At 48.7% G+C, this 12,446-nt stretch overlaps 1 non-coding gene across 1 annotated transcript; it reads right to left on the bottom strand.

Annotated features, from left to right (window-relative positions):
- Nucleotides 1-7,311: 7,311 nt before the first annotated feature.
- On the bottom strand, nt 7,312-7,384 carry TRNAR-CCU. The gene has a single exon. It is a non-coding gene; the product is annotated as a tRNA-Arg (tRNA).
- Between the last annotated feature and the right edge of the window lie 5,062 nt (nt 7,385-12,446).

Below are 12,446 nucleotides of genomic sequence, written 5' to 3'. Positions count from 1 at the left end.
GTTGCCCCCCCCCCTGCCGATTCCTCTGCCTCTGCCTCTGCCGCTGCTGCTGCTACCGCCGCCGCCTCCAGTCAGTCAGTTGGTTAAGGGGGCACACATGCGTGCGGGACACACGTGTGCCTGACTCCTCTCCTTCCCGCTGCTGGTTCCCGAGTGCTGGGAACTACGTCACTCCGTGGCTTTAAAGCCCGCGGTTTGAATTACCCGCCCCTGCTCTAACGGCCAATCAGGCGCCCCGGTCTTCCCGGAAGTGCATGCCGGCAGTTCCGCCCCCTACGCTCCCCCGCTGTGGGGATCCGCTGCCGCTGGAGCCTGCTCCCCAAGGGTCAGCCCCGGGGGTGCTCCCTGGCCTGGGGGGACAGACCTCTCCCTAGCCCTCCCTGTTTGCGCGCTCTGTTCGCGCTGCGCGGCTCGATAAAAGAAAGCAAGATAAAAGAAAATTGGTTTATTAGTAACTTCCCCACAGGTTGTGGAGAAGCCTGGCTGTTCTCACAACCTTCCTTTTGCCCTCCACCACTGTGCAACCCACTCCCCCAAGCCAGTCAGCTCCACGCCAGTCCCACTCTCTTTTCTCTTTCCTGCTGGTACCAGCAGATCCTTTCTCCATGGAACCTACTTTCAGCCAATAAGTTTCTCCTTTCTTCCTCACCTTGCTTTGCTGTTCACCGTGGTTACCTACACAAAGTCGACCAGTCTTATCAGCAAGTTGCTCCAGCACTGGGTCTGCCACTCCTGGCATCCCCACTGAATCTCTCCAGGCTGTGCCCCAGAGAGCAAAGGAAAACCCCTTTTGGGACTTAAGTAGCTGCTGTTTCCTAATCAGTTAACATTCACCCCGGGTGTAATCCCCTTCTCAACTGTGTTTACTAAGTAGTTAACTTTTACCTGTCCCTGACCTGACTCTCCCCTGCACTTGCAACTTTGCAACATCAAAGGAACAGGGCTGTCTCTGCCCTTTTACACCCTGTATAAATTCAAAAGTGTGGGGGCAAGAGCATTGGTGGTACTAGTAGGTGTGTCTGTGATGCAAATAAGAAATGTTAAATGACAAGTATATGGCTTAGCCCCTGTATAAATTCAAAAGTGTGGATGCAAGAGTGAGATGCAAGGTAGATGTGTGGTGCAAATAAGAAATGTATAAAAGCAAGTAGAAATATGGCTATGTCCCTATATAAATTCTATAATGTATGCTGCAAAGCTTTAAATGTATAGAAATAAAATATAAATGTATTTCACTTCCTATATAAATTAAATCCTACGGTAATCCTATCCAATATAATTATAGAATTCAAAAGAATGAATCAATTAATATAATAAAATAAAAGAGCCTCAAAGAAAAAGGTATTCTGAATCTGAAATCCCTCTTGCTAGCAAGTAGGGAATCCTTTAGAAGACCAGTGCTGCTAGCTGTAGTTGTCTGACACTGAGCTGCTGGAACACACAACTCACTAACTGACACCAAGGCAGAAAGCAGGGCAGTTCAAACAATGTGGCCTTTTATGCAGTTTTTCCATCCCTCCCCCAGAGCACTGGGATTGGAAGGGACCTCAGGGAAGGATGACAGTCACTGGCCAGCTACACAGTCAATAATGAGAGCACTCCTTCCCCCCTCTTCCCCCTCCCTCTCCTTATTTTAGTTTCTGTTTCCTTGCTGGCAAGCCCAGCTTGAGCTTCAAAATTAAAAACATTTCGAAAATGTCAAAATGTTTCGACTTGCCTCATTTCATTTTGAGGCAGTTTCAAAGCTCTCTGTTTCATTTTGATGTCACTGTTTTGAGCTTGAAACGAGTCAAAACAGCATCAAAACGAAACTGCTGGTGAAATTTCACACAGCCCTACTGTCCAGCTCCACCAGGCTGTGGGTGGTGGCAGGAGGTGAGGGAGGGGATGTCTGTGGCACAAGGATGCAGAAAGTGTACAGTCATGTGGCTAGGCAGCAGGCAGGAATCTGGCCCCTGGCTGGTTGGGATGACTGGGTGCAATTTATAGCTATGGTCAATGTCTTCATGTGTGTTTAATCATGATAAATTACCCCAGTGTAAAATAGTACTGTCCCTGACAGTACTATCTTACTGCGGCATTAATTAGTTTACTGCAGCTTAATACTGATGAACATGTAGACAGTGATGCTTTACTCCCTAGCTAATTAGTCTACTCTGTAGATAAGTACATGTGTAGATGCAGCCACTAAGAGAAAAACATAACTGATAGAACAGGAGAGCAAAATAATTTATACAAAAAAAAAACAATACCCCTATAATAGGGCGTCTCTGGCTCCCTGTTACTTTAAGGCAGGGATGGGCAAAATGATGGATCTGCCCATGCAACTCCCGGTCAGTCTCCATGGAAACTCTGGGATCATGGGGTCATGACAGGAAGGAGCCATGACGCCACAGATATGGGGCTCTGCCCTGGCCTTAAGCTGTCATGGCCCCATGATCCCAGGATCTCCATGGAGACTGGCCAAGAGCCACACAAGCAGGGTGAGCAGCTAGGCAGGGAACTGCTCCAGAACCAGGGCCAGGGCTGGGGCCAGGGCCAGAGTCAGGATCTGGGGGCCATGACAGCACAAGGCTGGGGCCAGGGCAGAGCCACAATCAGCTTGCTGCATGCCCCTGCCCATGGAACCCACGCTCATCTTAGGGGCATGTGGGCGGCAAATCAGAGTTCTGCCCCAGCCCTGGCCCGACGCTGTCACGACCCCAAGATCCCGGGTCTCCATGGCCCTGCCCACCCACCTCGCTCCTGGCTGTGGCCCCGTTCCAGTCACTTGGCCGCTCTACCCTCATGGGTCCCTCCCCCATTGGTGTCCGAGAGAGTAGGGCTATAGGTCCTAGCCCAGCTGAAGATTTGGCCCTATTCGCTCTCTTGCAGAGATACGCCCCAGGTACTTCAAGAGGGGAGCTGGTCTGATGGGCTTTGGCAGCGTGATGTCTAGAAAGCAGTGGTTTAGGGTTTAAATCTGAGGGGCCAAGGGTTACATTTTCGTCCAAGTGACATGTTTTGGGGGGCTTGGATGGGATGACCTCATGCAGCCTCTCCCTACTCGGCACTTCTGTGCTTTATGATTTACATCAGCTGGGTGCCTGGCCCCATGGATTAGAGACAAAAGGCAGAATTTATTTCCCAGGGTGAAAAATTCCCTCCTGAAACCTGGAGACATGGCTATTCATGGTGGGGTCCTGGACACCCCTCACCCCTAGTTGCTGTGCTGTGGGTGTCACTACATTCCTCCTCCAGATACTCTGATCCCAGAAGCAGTTCAGTCTGAATCACAGCCATGAGCAGTATGAGAGCAGGAGACTTTACACTGAAATGGTGCATTTATTTCTCATGCATGTGTGGGCCAGTGTGGTCATTACTAGGCACAAGCTTCTAACTAGCACCTAGCTGTTTAATCACATTGATGCATATACATCAACCCTCTAGTTGGACAGACCAAACTCCTCTTTCTGTATCCCCTACATACATATCAGGGAAAAGTCTTCACAGTTAGAACAATGAGGCAGTAGACTAGATGCCCAGGGAAGATGTGGACACTCCATCACTGGAGCTGTTCAAGAAGAGGCTGGACAGACACTGATCAGTGTAGTGATATAGCTGTAGTGATGCCTCAGTTCTATGCAGATTTCCCAGGCTTCTGGGCTTTGCTGCTTGACCCCCTTCCCTTCTTTCTTGCAACATGAGTCATGGTGTTTGTAAGCCTTCCTCAGAGGCATTGAGTTTTTGCCACAGCCAGGGCTGGGGATGGGGACTGGGCTGTGCCAGTGCTTCTGCTGGGACTCACCCCCGAAGGGTCCTAGCTGGAGGGTCGTGCCCCCTCTGCTCATGGTCAGACCGATGCTGCACTGGGGTCAGGAAGGAATTTTACCCCCATAGCCACATTGGTACAGACTTTTGGGGGTTTCATAGATTCATAGGTGTTAGGGTCAGAAGGGACCTCAGTAGGTCATCAAGTCTGACTCCCTGCCCTGGGCAGGAAGCAGCGCTGGGGTCAGACAACCCCAGGTAGGTGCTTATTCAGTCTCCTCTTGAAGACCCCCAAGGTACAGGGGAGCACCACCTCCCTTGGGAGCCCATTCCAGATTCATAGATTCATAGATTGTAGGTTGTAGAGTCGGAAGGGACCACAATGGATCATCGTGTCCGACCCCCTGCCCCTGGCAAGAAAGAGGACCGAGGTCAGATGACCCCAGCCAGGTGACTATCTAGCCTCCTCTTGAAGACCTCCAAGCTAGGTGATAGCACTACCTCTCTTGGAAGCCCATTCCAGATCCTGGCCACCCTTACTGTGAAACATTTCTTCCTAATATCTAACCTAAATCCACTCTCAACTAGTTTCCCCCCATTATTCCTAGTCACTCCCTGGGGCGCCTTAGTAAACAGCACTTCCCCTATTCCCCATTGACCTCCCCTAATAAATTTATAGGCGGCCACAAGATCTCCCCTCAGCCGTCTCTTGTGAAGGCTGAAGAGATTCAGCTCTCTCAACCTCCCCCCATAGGGTTTATCATGAAGGCCACTAATCATGCGAGTGGGCTTCTCTGCACCCTCTCGAGATTCCCCGCGTCCCTCTTGAAGTGCAGCGCCCAAAACTGGACACAGTACTCCAACTGCGGCTTGACCAGTGCTGCATAGAGGGGGAGCATCACCTCCTTTGTTTTATTAGTCATGCACCTGCTAATGCACAACAAGGTGCAATTGGCCTTGTTGATGGCCTCGTTACACTGCCGGCTCATGTTCATCTTGGAGTCGATTATGACTCCAAGATCCCTCTCTGCCTCCGAGCTGCTGAGGACACTCCCCAACCTATAGGTGTGCTGAGGGTTCCTCCTTCCCAGGTGGAGTACCTTACATTTATCTTTATTAAAGTACCATCAACCATGACACAACACAAGACGACACACCTGAATCTGCCACTAGCAACCCTTACCGTAAAAAAGTTCTTTCTAATGTCCAACCTAAATCTGCTGTCTGTCAATTTGTGGCCATTGTTCCTAGTTACTCCAGGGGGTGCCCTAGTCAATAAGCATCTCCTATTCCCTGCTGCCCTCTCCTGATGAATTTATAGGCAACCCTAAGATCACCTTGTGTCTGGGGGGGTTGCCTTCCTCTGGAGTTGGGGCCTGGCTTCTACCTGGGATCTCTTGAGGGTATGGAAACAAACTTTTGTAGAAGCAGGACATTGGCTGCCATGGCCCCCCTGTTTTGCCTGTGGTCGTCAGTTGTGTCGTCTTGTGTTGTGTCATGGTTGATGGTACTTTTACTGAGGGTGTGTCCACACATGCATTTAAGTGTACCTAAATTTAACGCACATTAGCTTAATGCACATTAAGCAGGTTAAGGCTAGAGTCTACATGTGCAGGCCTTAAAGTACATTAATGCTGTGTGTGGACTGACTTGGGACTAAAGTTAGCCCCAAGTCAGTCAACACACAGGATTCATGCGTTTTAATGCGTCTACATGTGCGTTAATGTGCTTTAACTATTTGCACCTAAATTTGATACCTACATTTGCAGGTAGACTCAATTAACTGAGTCTGTTCCACATGCGAGCTGACGCACACTGTGCTGCATTGCGCACAGTTGTATAAGTAGCAAAATGCGCATTAGTGCACAGAAAATGGTGGCGGTACATTTTTGAACTAAAACACCTTTGAGATGTTTCAGTTGAAAAGCACACCGCCACCATTTTCTCAGCGCTGACACGCATTTCGCCACTTATACAACTGCATGTGCCACAGCACCAAGCATCTTTAAAAGTGCCTGGGGCTGCAGTGCAAGCATATGTACAAATGCCCAAATAGCCTAAATTCATCATTTTAATGCACATTAAAGGAGCGCACATGTAGACACACACCCTTACTACACATTAACTTAGGCTAATGTGCATTAAAGCCTCACATGTAGACACACCCTGAAAGTTTAAATTATGGGTTTGTCTAGGGTGACTTGGATAGAGATATTCCTGCCTCAGGCAGGGGGTTGGACTAGATGTGACCTCTGAAGGTCTCTTCCAGCTGACTTCTCTAGGTTTCTATGATTTTATCATAGAGTCTAGCCAAGTTCACACAAGATGAAATGGTTCAGCGTTAAAGCTGGACACATCTGTATTAGAAGTAAGGCATACATTTTTCACTCTACATGGCACTAAACAAGTTCCTGAGGCCTTGCCCTGCCCTGTCATGGCTCCCCCTGTTGCATTTCAGCGATCCCTGGGCTGTTATACTGAACAGCACATCACTGAGGAGGAACTCAAGTGGCTCATTGCAGAGGTTCAAACTCCATCCATTTATATATACCATAAGTTTGAGATTGAGATAGACAGATAGCTGCAGTGTCTTCCTGTTCAGGTTGAAATCCTCTTCGCCTCCCCAGTAGCACATCTGTTTTTACAGCAGCTTCCCTTCCGTGAAATTAGCCAGTGAGACCAAACCAGACCCTTCCTAAAAGCACTGCCTGCAGGATGTGCTGCTCTTTGATTATCCTGATCCAATCTTTATCCATGAATCCTAGTTTTGCCATTTGGGTATTGCAGTGTCTGCAGTGTCTGGACATGACACAGAGTGGGTTCATAGAGACATGGTTCAAAATAATACTTGATTACCCAGGGGTATGCTTGAAACCTTCCAAGAGGTTTACACTATTCTAAACCATGTGGATGCTTGCAGTTCAGAGCACATAAAAATAGCCTAGGGGTTCCCTGCATCTGTACCGCCAACCTCAGGGGTCCCTGCTAGCAGCAGAGATTTCCACACCCCCCTCTGAGATTTCAGTACTTGCTATGCAAAATATTATCAATTGTATTGGGAGCACCAAAGAGACCACAGAGATGAGCTGAGAGTGATTAGTACCTAAACCTGGAAGCTCCTGCCTATTGTTCCAGCTCAATCTGCATACTCACAGAGCTCCAAGTGCCTCAACACATGAGACTTTCCTGCCCAGGAGAACATCCATCACATCATCCTCCTGAGAAATATGAAATATCATAATCGGAAGGAAACATAGTTCAACATCCTGCTTGACACCAGACAACACTGAAGTAAATAGACTGTTCTAACTTTTATGTGAGCCTAATTAGCACAAAATGAACTATTCCAAACAGGAAACCTTATAGCACCTGCAGCTTGCCTGTAAAATATGCATTTTCATTTCCACTTAGGAGAAAAGTTACAATCTTTGCATTCTCCTATTCCTGAGGAAGGCTGTGTGCGCCCAGAAGCTTTCAAATAATTAATTTTTTTGCAAAAAAGTTGGCCTAATAAAAGATGTCACTTCTGCCATGAGTTCTAATTCCTAAAAAATCATATTACACCCCAGGTGGGACTTGAACCCACAATCCCTGGCTTAGGAGGCTAGTGCCTTATCCATTAGGCCACTGGGGCTACTTGAAATGTATCAATTATTTGTTGTACAGGCAATTTTCTTGGGTTGGATCTATCACATTTTCCCCTACACAGGACTTGGGGGAACCAAGTAGAGTTTGGGCAGTAGAGTTCAGAGGGTGGAAAGTTTACCTACACAAAACAGGAGGGTAGGAGAGGGGACTCTGCATCCTGGGATGCTGGAGGACTGCAACTTAGGAAGCTCATCTGTGGGAAGCGGCCACACATTAATGAAACAGGAGTTGGGTAACACAGATCAGAGATAAGTCTGCCCTGGAGTAGCATAAATTTAAGCCGCTTAAAGTGTGGTTAAAACTATGTGTGGACAATCCAGGGCTTGAGAGCTCCAGAAGCCACCTCAAATGAAGGTGTGACAAGGCCCTAAGGAAGAAGGGACTCCTAAATGTCCTGGGAAACAATGACTTCCCAGCAAACTCTTGTTTGAACTTTCCTGCCCAGTACAGCCTACAGCCCAGAGCAAGGACAGCTAGGACCAGTTGGAAGGCACCTGAGTCAGAGGCCTCATTATCAGAGGTTTGGAAGAGATGGAATGATGCCCTCTAGGGTCACTGGGGCTGGAGAGAAGAGTGAGAGGCAGTGTCTACATTACTCTTCCCCCTAAACCAGGGATTAGCGGTTCAAGTCCCACCTGAGGTGAGAGAAGTGAGTGACCAAGAACAACAAAGAGGGCAGTTTGCAAGGAGTTCACTAGGAGGAAGGGGAAAAGGAGCCAGTGCCAGGCACCACATCCTGCCCTAGGAAGGTAAGTGAGCCAGGGCTGCTTGTGTTTTTGGTTTGCTGAGTGTTAATTCAGCTGTGTGTTTGGGTGGACACCCTCTAGGTCCTGAAAGAAGGACTACCACAGGTCAGCATAGGTGACCAGGACCATCTGGAGGCTCCTCTCACCCTGGCTGACCTCTTGGATGCCCTCCACCTGCGGCCCACCAATGCAGTGCCAGGCATCAGTGGGCTGACTGCAGAGTTCTTCCACACATCTGGACGTTGTTGCATTTTGAGCCAAGTCTGAAAGGAATGGGGAGCTCCCTGCATGAATCAGGAGGACTCTGCTAAGGCTTCTGCTCAATAAGAAGGACCTCTACAACCTGAGGAACTGGTGTTCAAGCTCCCTCCTCTGCACAGACTGCAAGGTGGTAGTGAAGGCCATCTCACTGTGCCTGAAGTCCATGCTGGCAGTGGTGATCCACCCTGACTAGACATACACTGTGCTGGGGAGAACCATCTTCGACAACCCGGACCTGCTGCAGGACCTCCTGGAGCTCATGTGCCAGGAGGGCCCGTCATTCGCCCTCCTGTCTCTCAACCTGTCCCTTCCAGCGGCCCATTCTTTGCTCTTCGGGCCATAGGAATGGGGAAGGTGGGGCTGGTTTAAGTCATCACTAAGGCCCTGGGGCAGCTCTCCTACATCACCGTCTGCTTCCCCGATGGCTTCCAGGCCCATGGCATTCAGTCTTTCAGGAACTACTACTTCAGGGATGATGCACTGAAGACATGGGAGGCCATGGAGAGGTGAGGGGGTTGGTAGATCAGGCTGTTGGAGGGACATCAGGCCTAGAGAGGATTATCCCACCTGCCATGTACCCTGGCATCCTGGCTGTCCCAGCCCCTGGTCTCTCCCCAGCTTTGTCTCCAAGATCATGGGGTTCTACTACAGCAGCGATGCTCTGATGCAGGACAACTACAAGCTGCAGGCCTGGGTGGGTGAGGTCTTTGTCAAGGGCTTCCCGGGCAGACAGTCCTTGGGTAAGGCCCAGAGGTAGGTCCTCATGCCCAACAAGGTGCTGCCTCCAGGGTCCCATAGCCAAGGGCAAGCTCAGCCTCCCCTTTCCTTAATACCAGCTGGTGGACCCTTTCTTTAATAACAGCCCTTTCACAGCAACAAAGGTAGTCTCACATTTGGGTAACCACTGAATCCCCTGCAGTGCTCCTTTCCTCAACGGCTCAGTCAGTGGGGCTGTGATAGCCACAAATCATGGGATGAAATGCCAATAGCAGCTGGCCAAGCCCAGAAATGGCTTTACCTGCATTTTCATTGTTGGCACTGGTGCCTCCACCAAGGCCTTTACCTGGTTGACTAAGAGTCTGATTTTACCATTGCCTAGTATATGTCCCAGGTATTTAGTCTCATGGCTGCGTCTACATGAGACACAAATTGCGTGGTTGTTACTGTGCAGTCTTTTAGTACTTGCTTACCCAAGTACTAAACAACTGTGCGGTAACCAGTGTTACTGCCCAGTAGCATCCCGGCATGGTTTCATGGTGATGCTGACTGCACAATAGCTTGTTACTACCGCTCAGTAGCATCACATCACAGTTCATGCCCTGTGACGCTACTGCACAGTAGTAACAAGCTACTGCACAGTAAGTGTTTTGTGTAGACACAGCCATAATACCCCAGGTGATACTTAGCTGGATTAGCCACTCATATTGACTGCAACATTTCTTTCATCCGCTGGAAGTGGTCCACCCACATACTGGTAAATATGTCCATCCAGACAAACAGCCACTTCGTTTGTTAACTGTTGGAAGGTGACCAGGACTCCATGTAGACTGAAAGGTAACGTCTTGAAGTAGTAGAGTCCCCAGGGTGTTGCAAAGATTGTAACTCCCCAAGACGCTGGATCGGGAGAGATTTGCCAATGTCCCTTGGTGATTATATACTTTCCATTACATATTCCCTCCACCATTTCATCTATTCTGGGCATAGGTGTACACGTCACATTTCAAAACTGCGTTGACGTTTTGGAAGTCCTTGGAAAACCGGATGGTGTGGTCAGGCTTTGGCAACAATGGGCTGCTCCACTCACTGCCCCATTCCTCAATTACCCCTAAGTCAAAGATCTTTTTATCTTCTTGTTTTAGCATTTCCCTCAGTCAGACTCAGATTCTCAAGTGTCCGTTTTAAATTGCCCAGCCTAGCTTGAGGTTAATCCAGTGTTTTATTACTGTAGTCTGGCCCTGATGCCCAGTAAACACCTCTTTAAATTCTTCCAGGAAGCTTTTATTTCCATCCATTGAGTCTGGATCAACATCTCCCCTAGCTTGAGGCCCACTATCAGACCTGAGAGGGGATCCAGAATCCCTAGGCCAGCTTCCAGTAGACACATAGAGACCAGACAGGCCTTTTGGGCTGGGTTTTAGCAGGTTAACATGGTTTATCTGTGAACCCCACCATTTGCGCACGAGGGCAAATTTCATAATTTACCTACCTGCCAACAGGACCTCAAAAGGTCCTTGACACTTAACTAATAACTTACTCTTGGAAGAGGGAAGTAATATTAGGACTCTATCTCCTGGCTGGTAGACCCAGAACTGAGTATTTTTTTATTATATTGCTGTTCCTGTTAGGCGGCTTCAAGATGTTTCTTTGCAAGGGCCCCCACCAAGTCTAACCTCCCCCACAGTTTTAGAACATATTGAATAATGTTTTGTGTCACGGTCCCCTGGGCCTGCCAGGACTCTGGCAGAAGGTCCAGCATGCCCCAGGGCTGCCTCCCATACAGTAACTCAAAGGATGAAAAGCCCATGGAAGACTGTGGAGCCTCTCATGTGGCAAACAAGTAGGGCAATTTTGCGACTTCTCTGAAACCAACTTCCTCAACATCCCTTTCAGTGTTTGATGAAACCTTTTGACCAGGCCATCCAGCAGAGGTTTAGAAGAGATGGGATGATGTGCTCTAGGATCACTGGGGCTAGAAAGAAGAGTGAGAAGAGGTGTATGCATTGGCTGGGATGATCTAATTGGGGCTGGTCCTGCTTTGAGCAGGTAGGTGGACTAGATGTGACTTCCTGAGGTCCCTTCCAACCCTCATTTAATACAATTATATGATTCATTGCTCGGGTGCGTGTAGGAAGGTGTATTCAATTGAATCAAGGACAGATGCCTACACAACAAATCATTCTTCCCCATCAAACTAAGCTCTCTATATAGCCCTGGTGGCCTAATGAATAAGGTACTGACTTTCTAAGCCAGAGATTGTGGGTTCAAGTTCTAGCTGGGGGGAAATAGGTGCTTAGCTTCAATACTCTGAGTACAATTAAAAAAATTTTAAATAGCAAGTACTAAGGGAGAGGTCAGAAATCTCAGGTGCTAGCAGAGTACAGACACGGAGGACACTTAAACTATTTTTATGTGCTTTGAACTGCAAGCATCCAGATTCATAGATTCATAGATGTTTGGGTCAGAAGGGACCTTAGCAGATCATCAAATCCAACTCCCTGCACTGGGCAGAAAACAGTGCTGGGTTCATAGATTCATAGATACATAGATTCATAGATGTTAGGGTCGGAAGTGACCTCAATAGATCATCGAGTCCGACCCCCTGCATAGAAAGAGTGCTGGGTCTAGATGACCCCGGCTAGATGGTTATATAACCTCCTCTTGAAGACCCCCAGGGTAGGGGAGAGCACCACCTCCCTTGGGAGCCCGTTCCAGACCTTGGCCACTCGAACTGTGAAGAAGTTCTTCCTAATGTCCAATCTAAATCTGCTCTCTGCTAGCTTGTGGCCATTATTTCTTGTAACCCCCGGGGGCGCCTTGGTGAATAAATACTCACCAATTCCCTTCTGTGCCCCTGTGATGAACTTATTGGCAGCCACAAGGTTGCCTCTCAACCTTCTCTTGCGGAGGCTGAAAAGGTCCAGTTTCTCTAGTCTCTCCTCATAGGGCTTGGTCTACAGGCCCTTAACCATACGAGTGGCCCTTCTCTGAACCCTCTCCAGGTTATCCGCATCCCTCTTGAAGTGCGACGCCCAGAATTGCATGCAGTACTCCAACTGCGGTCTGACCAGCGCCCGATAGAGGGGAAGTATCACCTCCTTGGACCTATTCGTCATGCATCTGCTGATGCACGATAAAGTGCCATTGGCTTTTCTGATGGCTTCGTCACACTGCCGACTCATGTTCATCTTGGAGTCCACTAGGACTCCAAGATCCCTTTCCACTTCCGTGCCACCCAGCAGGTCATTCCCTAGGCTGTAGGTGTGCTGGACATTTTTCCTCCCTAGGTGCAGCACTTTGCATTTCTCCTTGTTGAACCGCATT

The sequence above is a fragment of the Alligator sinensis genome, unplaced genomic scaffold (assembly GCF_000455745.1).
Source record: "Alligator sinensis unplaced genomic scaffold, ASM45574v1 scaffold1500_1, whole genome shotgun sequence".
NCBI classification, from domain to species: domain Eukaryota; kingdom Metazoa; phylum Chordata; order Crocodylia; family Alligatoridae; genus Alligator; species Alligator sinensis.
Note: the sequence above shows the minus strand (reverse complement) of the source record. Positions and strands in the feature narration are given on the sequence as shown.